A 13,629-nucleotide genomic window follows, 5' to 3' on the forward strand; every position below is an offset into this window, starting at 1 on the left:
AAAAATAAAAGGTGTCCTAAACCTTGGAAAATAAGGAATTGGCCAATTGGAGATATACCTACTAATAGTTTTTGTATTCAACACCGTTTGACTTTCCTTCAGGTTTGTTCGCGTTTTATTAAATCAGTAATAAAAATAAAGCTGATTTATATTGAAATTGCGTAGGTAATTAAATATAATTTAAATTATGACTCAGAATTCAAATAAGCACTTTATATCTTTAACTGAAAGTCTGTGTACAATAGAGTCTAGAATAATTGTAATGCAGTGAACGATTTATTTTCGACGTGGTACAAGGTTAGAAGCAGTTTAGTTTTTTTTTATAAAATTTTAATATATAGCTAAATATTGTGAATTAAGGTTTACATATCTAGTAATGAAGTCCTTAAAAGGCCGGAAACGTTACACCTCTTTGGTTGCTTTTATTTCTTTTGCTTTGGATACCTTAGGTGAACCGCTGCTCGTTTGCCCCTTTAAAAAAAAAAACTCAAATTCGAAGCTTTTTTGTTTTGCTATCGTAACAATATTTGCAGCCAGTCTTGATCGATACAAATTTTATTTAACTAAAACTTGTGTAGTATTTAAGTTACAAACGTGCACAAACTTATCAAATAAAAGATATCAGGTAATATATCGCTTCAGTTTAATACTTTGACCCTACGTGAATCACTTCAAGGCAGGTGAAAGTTTCTCTTTACTATTAAAGAATTGCTGGCAAATAAATGTTTTATTATTAACTAGCTTTTACCCGCGACTCTGTCCGCGCGGAATAAAAAATAGAAAACGGGGTAAAAATTATCCTATGTCCGTTTCCTGGTTCTAAGCTATCTCCCCACCAATTTTCAGTCAAATCGATTCAGCCGTTCTTGAGTTATAAATGGTGTAACTAACACAACTTTCTTTTATATATGTAGATTATTTGCTTTAAATATGAAATTAAAAATAAAACCTTAAGCTAATTTTAACACTTCGCACACTGGCTAAATAAATGATAGAGATTTATTTATTTCGCCAGTGTACTAAGAGTCCAAATTAAGGTAAAGTCACCAGTTATGGACAGTACAAGCGACTTTTTTAATTTTTGCTTTCTAATTTCTTCATTTTTCAAGATATATTCTTTGGGATTTGGAGGTAAATGAAAAGCTCTTTTCTCAATCAGTATTCAATGTTTAATTTAATTTTAGTACTCACTACAATAAAATATTGCAAATAAAGAACATCCCTACACAGAGATCCCAACAATGGACAGTAATAATCCAGTGTTGGAATAATCCAATTATGGACATTATGGATTTAAAATAGAACATCATTTGTAACATGCGTTATCACTGCTAAGTTAATTCTCTTCTTAGCGTCTTTTAACATTCTTTATCTAGGCCACCAGCATACCTGTATTATTGCAAAACTTACGAACAAAAACAATCTAGTGCAGGGTGGAGTTGAAAGAACTTTATTTAGTCGCCACGGGCCCCGCGCACGTGTTGGATTAGTTGTACAAATAATTTATTCTTACAGTAGCAAACAGGCCTTCAGTATAGATTTATAATACAATGGGGGCGTAAGGTCTGCAATAAATGGAAAATTTTACACGACTTATAGCCACGACATTAGAAATAAAAAAACACCACACTATGTTGGGGAAAAACATATAGAATTATTTTTGCGTATTTATAAAAAGTGATGTAATAATGTAGCGATTGTGACGCCACCATGACTGGTTTTCCATTTTTCTGGTTAAGCTGTAACTATAATATTTATAACAGAAAGCTACTAAGTAGAATTTCTAGGATTGTTTCTAGTTGGATAAGTAAAACTTGTAATCGTTTTTATAGTTACTAGCTTTTACCCGCGACTCCGTCCGCGCGGAATAAAAAATAGATAACGGGGTAAAAATTATCCTATGTCCGTTTCCTGGTTCTAATAAGCTACCTACCCACCAATTTTCAGTCAAATCGATTCAGCCGTTCTTGATTTATAAATAGTGTAACTAACACGACTTTCTTTTATATATAGATATAGATTCTTCTTCGGTATATGCATTGATTGTAAGTCCATTTTCTCCTGATGAATTGATGAATGATTACGGGTTGCAAGTGCAAGAGACATAATCGAGTACTTTCGTTAATGGCGTTTCGCTTCTAGTCGTGCTCTTCACAATGATGGGAACAAAGCACTTAACCATTACACATTTTCCTTTCATTTTATTATTTAACAACGTTCGCACGATGTCGTGCAATTTTTTGATATGTCAATAAACGTCATTGTGCGACATACTTCGTGAAAAAAAATTATGCATAGTTTCATAATTTTTTTTCTCATTGGAGAAAATTATTTAAAAATTTTTGATAAAATTTTTGCAAAAAGTGTGTGCAAGTATCTGTGGTGGTAATTTTTGAATTATATTCATATTATGTACTCATTCTAATCTAAAAAATGAATTAAAAGAAAATATGACGTCGGCGACATTTAGGTGCTTTTTATAAATTTATTTAAAAATATTAAATTGGTGGGGTAAAGAGTGAACTCTGCTAACTTCTCTGCGTTTAATTAAAATATAAAAACGTAATTTTACTTTTTTTTAAATTGAAGATGGTAACCACAATTTGATACATTGCCTTATCAAAAGAATAAAATTTTAAGGCTTATGTACTTATTATACTCGATAAGAATAGATGTTGACGATATATCAGGGAAGCTCCCGGCTGTTCCTAGGAATAAAAACAAAAGCTTCAAAGCTAAAGGACTTACGGGCATTTTGACGCCCCAAGGACGAGCCCCTTATCTCGTGCCCTAGGCACGTGCCTATATTGCTTTAGGGACGATCCGTTGCTTGGGAGCGTGTCAATCGTAATATAACTAGTAATAATTTTAGTTAAATAAATAAGATATCTCTAGATTTATAAGAATCCGATATCTCACTAGTTAAAATCAGTTCAGTTGTTTTTGTATCAGATCACATATATGTATGTAAAATATAAAATTGAATTCAATTATACAAAACCTAATTACACTTAATTTAAATCTAATATATAAAACTCTCGTGTCACAGTTTTCGTTCCCGTACTCCTCCGAAACGGCTTGACCGATTCTCATGAAATTTTGTGAGCATATTCAGTAGGTCTGAGAATCGGCCAACATCTATTTTTCATTTTTTTTTAACTGCGCGCGGACGGAGTCGCGGGTGACAGCTAGTATAATATAAAAACTAAAATATGTCATTAAAAGGTGTCCCTTTAGGCAAGGTTCCGAAGATACTGGCAACGTTCCCCCTTTGAATGGTTAGAGTCTAGCCGCTAGACTAATTCTTTGTCCGAGGTTGCCAGCTCTTCGGTCTCCTGTGACGTCGACTAACCTTTTTGCTAATAAAAATATAAAATATGTTTGCGAAAAATATGACGGTCTTGTTAGTCAAGTAACAAAAAGCTTGGGATCGAACACTAACTTAGTTTAGTAAGTAATAGCTTACCTAGTAAGTTACCTTGTAACTTAAAGTTACTGACTGGATGGCACATAACTTATATAAAATAGTACTTGCCATAATTTCTTGCAAATTATACATTGAATATTCAGTTGTATGGGAAAGTCGTAATTTATTAGAAATTCAAGAAACAATCCTGCATTGTTTGTCCACAATTAGCGAGGAATGAAAGGCGGTCGATGCACTACTTTCTTTGCTGGCCCCTTTTGTACGATTATATCGTTCGGTCAAAGTTGGGGCGATTCATGCACACTTTGATAGGGCCCTTTATTAAAATTAAGATTAACTATGACTGCGAAATAAAATAAGGCCTGAATAAGAAAAAGCACTAAGTGAATTTATAATATTTAATTATTAAGTTGTTTCTTCATATTTTTTCTATTTACTAAAGTATTATTTCTGGTATTAATCATAAATACCAGAAATTATTCCTTTTGAATATTTTACGGTTTGTATGAGAATTTTCATAATTCGAATAGAATTATTAATATTTTCATTTACTTTCTAAATACATAACGTCTAAATACATAACGTCCCGTTTTATGTTTATTGCACAAATAATTATTTAAAATTTTAAAATATTAAAAGTATTAAAAGTGTAAAATCTTTTGAAACCATTCGGTAATTATCACCCAGAACCAGAAGTTGCTGAAATATAAAGCTGTTCGTAGCAAAGGATTTAAATTTAAAAAGAGATTAGAGTTATTTTCAACTTAAGGTTAATCCGTATAAGAACTTGATATGTGAAGTTTTTAAAATATACCTGTAAAAATATATTTTAAAATTTGAAATGTAAAAAGTGTACTAAATAGTTACTTATTATGACGCTAAGTGCTTCATAACAAGTTAATTTTAAGCTAATTTTCATAGTAAGGTATGAACTGTTTTGTGGGTACTTTAAAAATTTATAAATATTCGTTTTTAAAGTTATAAGATTTCATGGATGTTATAATTTATAATAACTAGCAGTTTATGAGCATATTTCTAATTTTATTTTCAACACTGTTCGTTATATTTAAAAAATTGTAAACTGAAGCGCAACTCATGAACATTGCCGAAGTTAACCGAAGAATAACGAAACCACAATGAAAGTTGCTTGAAGGTGTTGCTATATGTCAAAAGTCACCAGAATTTCAGGCAAAATTATTTTTCGTTTTGATGAACTGTAATATGTAACATACATAATATTCACAAAAGTGTAACATTCAAAAGTCAAGTCAAAAGTTCATGTTTATGTAAAAAGTTTTTAGACGAGTAGCAAACACATTTAATTATATTGGAATAAAATAATTTGTAATTTGAATTAATTATTATTTTGTAAAAAATTATATTTTTTCTACGTCTGTGGAGTTTAAGGTAGAGTAAGCGAGCGTAGTGTTCTGGCAACACGATACAGGTTTTTTTTCACAACGCCTCAGTTCGACTGCAGCGTTCAGAGAGGGAGTATGTTTCGCTGTTGCTCTCGGCTCGAGACTACTTTTACGTTGTACAGTTGGAACCGGTTTTGAAAGTGTTCGAGGTGTGGCGTGGGCGAATGCTGACTGCGTTCAACCATATGACATTATCTTTTTAAGTTCAAAATAAACTTTTGTGTAGATTCAAGTGCGAAAATCGACAAGTGACTCACTATCTACTTTCGAAACGCTATCATCAAATCCAGGTATGTTTGATATAACAAAATTTCTTTATCAATTTATCACTTTGGCGTTCATATCTAACTGGTGTTTTTGTTTATAAAATTAGTATACGAAGCAATAGTAATGAATGCTTTAATTTTTATGTTAACAGACAAATTCCACAAATTCCTATTTATATTTTCAAGCATTGTCAAGTAATTCTAAGTTCTTAGCAATTATTCTAGAAGATATTTCATACTTATTTAAATTCTTTGTTTAAAATGAACTTATTTTCATGATTAGCTTCGTTATTTTTAGCTTAATCAACTTAGTTTAACTTAGATTATATATATGCCTGCACATTTAAAATAATAAATGATCGAAGTAGTTTATAGATTTTTCCTATGAACAGTGTTTTTATTCTTAAGTGATATTTATTCTGTTTTACTTAAACACGCTTTTTACGTTCCAATTTTATTTATTTAACTTAATATTCCTTAAACAAAACTGTTTGTTTGAGAAGCTGACTCATCGGATGACAATTTTAAATCCGTTTACTTAAGTTCAGTTTGACAATCTTTTTACTCAATATTTTCCAAACACATTTGTACCAAGTTTGAATCACGATATTTTCATTTTGTATTTAATTAAATTTAATTTAAGTGGGTATTTGTTAAAATATAGGTAAGAAAATAATTAATTATGAAATAGAACATTTTGACAAGGCAGTTTGTGGAATTCACTATCTGGAAATGTTCTAGATTTTTTATGAATTGGTTTTTTAATATCATTATTACCTAGGTAGGTAGGTATATACTTAACAGCGTCCTCGCGCAGTCTCAATACTCATTCGTAAGGTTCTGAGCATTTGTCGTTGATTTATTGAATTTGTTGTATAAGTAGAGAAATACAATACAGTTGTTTTATTTAATTACATCTAACAAGAGTTTTTGACCATACAATTTCTTTAAATACATCAAAGTGAATCTTCATCAAACGGTAGTGTATCTTGAATTGCTTTCGAGGTTCGGTTTCGATACGTTACGTTTTCAAACGATTCACTGCTACACTTTTTATTGCACAACGTCGGTTACGTTTGAATACATTTAATTCTAGACACGGAATCGTTAAAAGCAATCATCAGAGATTTTTATTTACCAGGTGCATGTTTTTATTTTTAACCTACGTTAAAAATGTACTTTGACAGGGTTAAGAAAAAATTTGGACTTAAGTAAAATAAAAGGGCATTATGCGTAATGCTAAATTCTGAATCAAAAATCCGTTAAAAATAAAACAATAATGTACTTTAAAAATGTACTCAGTACTTTCTAAAAATGTAATATACTTTCAAAAGGCGCTCGACGCCACATTTTCCGAATGTGATAGGATAGTACGAACGAGTCTATGCCCGCGTGCCCCCAGACCGGTTTGGACCAGTTCTATTTAGAATCCTTGTTTCTAGGCTGGGGATACCACGTTTTAAATTTTATATCAAAGGATTTGTTCTACCATCAAGTTTCATACAACAGTTAGTATTTCATTCTTATATAGAAATGTTCGTTTATCAACTGTAAAGACTGGGCCTTTAACATTTAATAAACCCACATATCCCAGTTAAAACGTATTTAATAAAGTCAAAAACAAGTTAATGATTCTTCCTATTGTTATAAATTTTTATTACACATACCTTATTATTAATTTTTCTTATCCAGAACAAATCATGTTTTATTTTCCCTCCGTAACATGTCTAAAGGAAAAAAAATAGTGGCCACCCTATGAGATAGGATAGTTTATAGCGTCTAACGAGTATATAATATGTATAATGTTACAAGGCTATTAGTCACTGGAAAGATTCAAGCGTGTAAGTTTGGAGCTATCTTTTAGTAATTTTGAGGTTATGTGTGACATAAAAAATATATAGAAAATGCAATCATAATACTAATTAATAATTTGATACATTGAAAATGTATAGATAATTTTATGAATTGGTGAACAGACTTTAAATGCAGAGTAGGCAAATGTCCAGACAAGGCCTTGAGTGTAGGTCCATCTGTGTATTCTTTTTTTAAAGTTTATATTACATGGAAATATTCTTTTATGCGCAGTCATTTTAGTATTAAAATAGTGTAGATTTTATGGGCGGTAAAAAGTTTTAACGATGCTTCTGTTTTATTAATGACATAAAAATATGATGATGATAAAGACAGTCGTGTTTCTTTGGTGGTTTAGGTTTATGCTTTTAAATATTTTTAATTTGAACACCCGTGATGGAATTAAAGATACTAAAGGCCTTTATATGTTATATTCTGCGTTAAACAATTTGAGAAACGGAACGTTATTAATATTGTAAATAGGGTCGTTGCTTTTATCTTTCAAATCTTACTTATAATATTATAAATGCGAATGTTTAGATGGATACATGGATGTCTGTAACATGGTATTTCCAGAAAGTCTATATGGATCTGGATGACATTGGTATAGATGTGGAATACAGTTTGGAAGATTTGGTCGATAAGAAGTTTTTTTTTTTAAATTTTGCGTGGACGAAGTAGCGCGCGACAGTTAGTATTAAATTTGACAGAAAAAAGTGAGCAGTTTCCTTCCCTTAACGCTACAATACTTACTCCGCTGGCGCAGCTACCCAGAGTGAGTATTGGCCTTCAACACAATACCATAAGAGATCGTCATACGCTATCTCTTGCCGGTTTACTGCTTGGAGACATTGCAGGTCCACCTTCAAGGCGTCTCTCCAGCGGTATCAGACAGGACAATGCCGTAATGTCCTCTACAAATAGCCCTTACTTATTGCACATTTTATTATACATACATTGGGAGTTGTTTTGTAATTGCCAATCAAACTTCTAACTCACATATACAGCTTTAATATGTATTCAGAAAGTTCTTCCGTTACTTAATACGGAACCCTGACCACTTGTAGCTGCAACAGGTTGCGTGATTGCGAACTCAGGCCCGTTTCAAGTGGCATATTGTAAAAAAAAGTAAAACTGCCACAGACCACCGAACCGTAAAGCTTAACTGGGTTATTTCGTTACTTTTGGAATAAATTACCGAATTTGTTATCTATGCTTAACATGTGAATTTTAAAAGTGACAGTATGTATGATAAATTAATTGAATATATTTGGTTTTATTTTTATGACTAACTAGCTTTTACCCGCGACTCCGTCCGCGCGGAATAAAAAAAATAGAAAACGGGGTAAAAATTATCCTATGTCCGTTTCCTGGTGCTAAGCTACCTGCCCACCAACTTTCAGTCAAATCGATTCAGCCGTTCTTGAGTTATAAATAGTGTAACTAACACGACTTTCTTTTATATATACAGATTGAATACGAAATTTTTATTGACTGTATTTTCATAATTATCTAGATCAAATGATTATAATAATTTTAGCTACGAAGTAAATGAACGTTGGAAAATGTTCATTAACAGTTGACGAAATAAATGTAATATTTCGAAAACTTGTAACTGGTAACATGAATATTTGTGTAGCAAATTACATTATAAATTTCTAAAAATTTTTTACTAATGATAAAGTTTTATACTAATGATATTTTAGTAAATTTTAATTAACCGCTGCCCGGGAGGTTGTTAGTTCAAACATTGTGAACATGTTTTAAATGGATGGTGAAGTTTTAACAATTCTAGAAATATTCGCGGACAAACATTTGCTTAATGTTTGTTTGAAACCGTGTGGGCTTCATTTACATGGAAACGGACTTTGTTCGTTTCTGAAATGAATTTAACATAATTTAAATTCGAAATCTGCTGATCATTGCTGTTTAGTGATGCTGTGGCAAATTTTGACGTACACTGCTGTGCTGCCACATGAAAAAATTAAATTATTTCTTTAACATTTTCATTTTCAGGAAAAGATAAAACTAAAGTTTATTTTATTTTTGGTCCAGAGGCGACTAGTGGATGCAGCTGAATTCGCGAGGCGGGGCGGCGGTGTCGGGTGAGCGAGGAGTTGACGAGTTGGCGTTAACCCTTAATATGCTTTTGGAAAGATATAACAAAGTTAATGAATTTTCATGTCTGACTGTCATATTAATTAATAATCTTACATAAGTAATTAATGACAGTGCAAGGCGGAACATTAATACCACACGCAAATATTTAAACAATCACTTTCTACACATAAAACAAGTCTATGTTCGTGGGAAAATCTATTGTTAAAGCATCAATGAACTATTGTCGCGCGTTTTTGTACCTGCCAAGATGCAGTTATGTTTATATAATTTTTAATTATCATAGGATTATCGAGGATTATCTGTGAGATTTAGTATCGGAAGTGAATAATAAAGATTCTATTCCTGTTTTACAAATAACATAGTTATTCATCATCCATACTATTGTATAATAGGAAGAGAACTGCAAGTCGTTATCATTGTAAATTGTTAATTGTAAATTGTTGTCAACTAAGAGGTTATGTCTGTCTATCGTAATGGTGATACTATGGAAATGTTAAGAATTATTTACCCGGATTTCAACCAATCTTTCCTAAAATAAGAATAATATTCGTAGCTCAGGTTAAATTGTTTTTAAATCCAGTAATTATGTTTTGTAAGATGGCTTAGATTTCCAATTATATTGGTGAACGGAAAAACAAGATGGTGGATCCTATCGGAGATATTAATTAATCAAAAATCTTTTATACATCGGTAAATTTCAATTAGTTATATCCTTGTAATTTTAATATTGTTCGTAAAATTCCAATAGAATTACTTATCTTGTAAGGTGAAATTTCGTCTAGAAATTAAAAGTAGCCTTATTTATTTTGAGAATTCGGCATAATGAGATTTGTCTTTCGACTGTCGAGAATTTCAAGCTTGATGTAAGTAAATTAATGTTAAGTTGTTAATTATCAACTGTTGCTACGTTAATTAGAATTTCTTATTAAATTAAAATATATTCCAGTGGAATTTCCTACTAAATATGTTAACTTGATTATTTCAGGTACAATTACTTTGTCTCGTTTAACGTCTACAGTCTATCGGTGTTTTCTATCTATCTCTTTAGATATCCACATGCCACTGCCATGCCACGTTTATCAAAACGTTTTTTTTTTTCAAAACAATAGAGGGATGACTGAATGATATGATATGGAGAACTGATCGCCAACCTTCGCTAGTCGAAGAGGCATTTCAAGAAGAAGAAGAAGAGATTTGACAGTTACGTAGTGATTCTTAAAATACCAAAATTGGTATTACAAGGCTTTAATATTTGACATCCATAGAAATTATACTCAATATTTATCTACGTAAAAATTTAGCTATAATTTTTCTTCAATTTATTTCGAAAGTACGACGTTCCAAAAAAATGATTGGAGGACTAAAACATCTTTAAGCTTGATTGGCAGTCTGTCCGACTCTATGGTTATTCGAGCATATTTTTTTAAACCTCTCCCCACGTCGGCGTCGTGCGTTGACTTTCTGTTTACTGAGTGAAATAATTGACTTAGTTTGTCTCCTGTATTATATTAGCCTTAGTTTTACGTATAGAATTAATAACACTTTCGGGTATTTTGTTATAAAAATCCATAAACTGCAAAGGTTAGGTTAGGTTTGGAACAATATAAATGAAATAAAAAATAACTGCAAAGGTTAGGTTTAGATTTAGAACATGTTAAAGAAAATGAAAAAACAAACTTTAAATTTATTTTTATAATTTTCATAATTTTCATTGTTTATTAATTTTTTGTTCTACATTCCAGTCATGTAAAAACATATATTGGGCGAAATATTATAGAAAAGATGGAAAGTACTTTATACCTATAAACATTTAGTTGTGTTGAAATTGTGGTTACGCTGCTTCGAATCGTAATGCGAAGGCAGTAATCGATTTACTCCTTATAAAAAGTCTATGCCAAAGATCAAAGCTGTGTAAAAAATTAATATTGACCTAAATAGAATTTTGTATTAAGAAAATGTTTATTCATGACGGTAGTCACAAAATATTATATCCATCTCATTTGCTTGCTATCTTTTTTTAAAAAAATCGTGGGTTACAAATATTTAACACAACATTGTATAAAAGTATATATATGTCATATCTTATTCTCTTTAAAATAATAGTAATCAATATAGTTTTATACAAATGTTTCACCAGTGGAAACTGACGGTTAAAAACAAAGTTCTGGAATTATAATATATTGCTTCAAAGTTTGTTTATTTCGCAACAAAAGGGTGATAACAATTATAGTGGAGGTGCAAGACGAATGGTGTAGCCGGGTTTAAAGTAATTAGTGACAGGACGGACTCCATCCATTCTGGATAGAGAATAGGGTTGGCACTCAATGAAAATACATTTTATAAATCTTACTAATATTATAAATCCGAATGTTTGTTTAAGGGAATCTCCAAAACGGCTCAACGGATCACGATGGAATTTGGTGTAGATGTCGAGCATAGTCTGAAAGAACTCATAGGCTACTAGTTCAGTTTTATTTTTAATCCGCGCGGACGGACAGATAGTATTATATTTTTTTAAAATAAAAGTAATTAATTTTTTGTACAGCATTTAGAACCAAGGGTAACTTGGTTTGAGTTATAGACAAATTTTACTGAGCTTAGGCTCACTGGATATTTTTAAAGCTCTTTGTTATCAACGCGGCCAATGTTTTACGTATTTAGGAAAGCTGCCAAGACGTATGTGTTAACTAATAGGGTTGTACTGTTAGTTATTTATAAATGACGAGATGATAGGTATTTAAATTTTTTATGTTTTTTTAAATCCAGTCACTAGTTTTCAATAAACTTTAATAAGCTGACTTAAAGAATGTATACTTAAAACAAATGTAAAATTTTTTTTGTGACGTAATTTAAATGAAAATACCATCTTTTTTAAGTTGTTTAAATTTATTTGTGTAAGTGGTTTAAAAACGTGAGTCAAGAACGACGGGACGTGAAAGTTTATACATGTTTTAATCGTTAGTTATCTAAAGTAACTCACGGCCTTTATACGGTCAAGTAAAATTATTTCATCTTTTTAACAAACATTTTAAATATCCAGTTATGACAACCCTATATTGTGCACTAGCGCGTCTATGATGAATGGAGCCGCCACTACAGAAAACAATATTAGGGCTGACACCCCAATGTTTTACGAAAGGTCTGGTTTTAGGTAAAATTTTAAGTTGTAATTTAAATGAACAGTCACGGGTTGAAGCTCGGAGAGGAATGCAGGCGACGGTCCCTAGGGATGTGTTTGTTCGTTAGCGGCTGGAATTCACGGCGTTAAGTGTTACTCTTTTTGAACATCCTTTATAGAAAAGTAAGTCGGCTCTTTTTTTTGCTGTGTTTTTCTTTTTGAATAATTAAGACTTGTTTATACTATGTGATAGATAATTCTTAATGTATATATGTGAATATGGAAAAATATATGTGTATTTAGACAACCAAATCGCACCGAGCAATGTGTTTGATTCACAATAGGTTTCTGAGATCAAATCCCCGTTTAAAACATATTATCTTTGTTTCGTCAAAAACAGTTGACGATATGTTTTATACAGAGAGTTTGGTCTCAGAAACCAACGGTAAGCCTTAGTCACAATACTTTACATTCAATATCCCAATCTTAGTATGAATTCTCTTATGCTTTATCTTATAAATAAATCAATGTTTATATATTCCACATTTAATGTATCCGTATTTTTAGTTTAATGCGGTTGTAGGATCTTAAGCATGTAACCAGGAGTTACTAAGCCTAGCGGCATCACTCGAGTACTAATTACATTAGCAGTATTACGATAATTTTCTACTAGACGTACCTATTTCATAGCGTAGCGGCACTCACAAAGGATCCCTTTGCAACGTGAAACGAAAGGCGGTGCAAATATCCGTTTTAATTAGACAAAGAGCTGGGAAATTTTAGGTTTGCATTTTTAATGCGATATTAATGAAATTCACGCTTCGCGGCCCGTTAACGGTTTTAACTATTAATTTAACTCGATTATAAGAATATATTAATTTTTTTTGTAACTTTAACTTAAAAATGCTTGTTGTAATGGTGAGATATGTAAGCACTTGACTTGTTAAGTAAGTCTTGGGTTCGAATCCCGCCATGTACCAATGTGTTTATCGATTTACATATGTACATTTATCCGACGTTCTTACGGTACATATCTGAGAAGAAATTCAATGATATGTATGAAGTCAACCCGCACTGGGCCAGCGTGGTTGCCTATGGCCTAATCACCCCTAACTTGGGGTAGGCTCCGAGCTCCTCAATGGGAACGTATAGTGAGCTGATGATGATGATTACAAGTCAAAATATACAAACTAACTTTATAAAAATACATACAAAACCTCAATCTATTTTTATTAAAATGTTTTACGACGAACATATTCATGATTCAAGTATCTACACTGTTTTCTAAACAATTAGCCTAACTGGTTACGGTCTAGTTTGTTTTTCTAGGTCTTTCATTGTTGGTAAAGCGTGTTTATTTTGTTAGGTCTAGTTAATTTTAAAGGAAGACTAAATATGCAGTTATATTAAAATCAGTAAAGCGTA

At 31.5% G+C, this 13,629-nt stretch overlaps 1 protein-coding gene across 3 annotated transcripts in view; it reads left to right on the plus strand.

Moving 5' to 3' along the window:
- Positions 1–4,907: 4,907 nt before the first annotated feature.
- Positions 4,908–13,629, plus strand: part of LOC106708348 (fasciclin-3) — a 157,704-nt gene continuing 148,982 nt past the window's right edge. For all 3 annotated transcript variants that reach the window (XM_045682552.1, XM_014499838.2, XM_045682554.1), the window contains exon 1: positions 4,908–5,138. The gene's annotated coding sequence lies outside the window, so the exon portion shown is untranslated. The remainder of the gene's footprint in view (positions 5,139–13,629) is intronic.

The sequence above is a fragment of the Papilio machaon genome, chromosome 19 (assembly GCF_912999745.1).
Source record: "Papilio machaon chromosome 19, ilPapMach1.1, whole genome shotgun sequence".
Classification (NCBI taxonomy): domain Eukaryota; kingdom Metazoa; phylum Arthropoda; class Insecta; order Lepidoptera; family Papilionidae; genus Papilio; species Papilio machaon.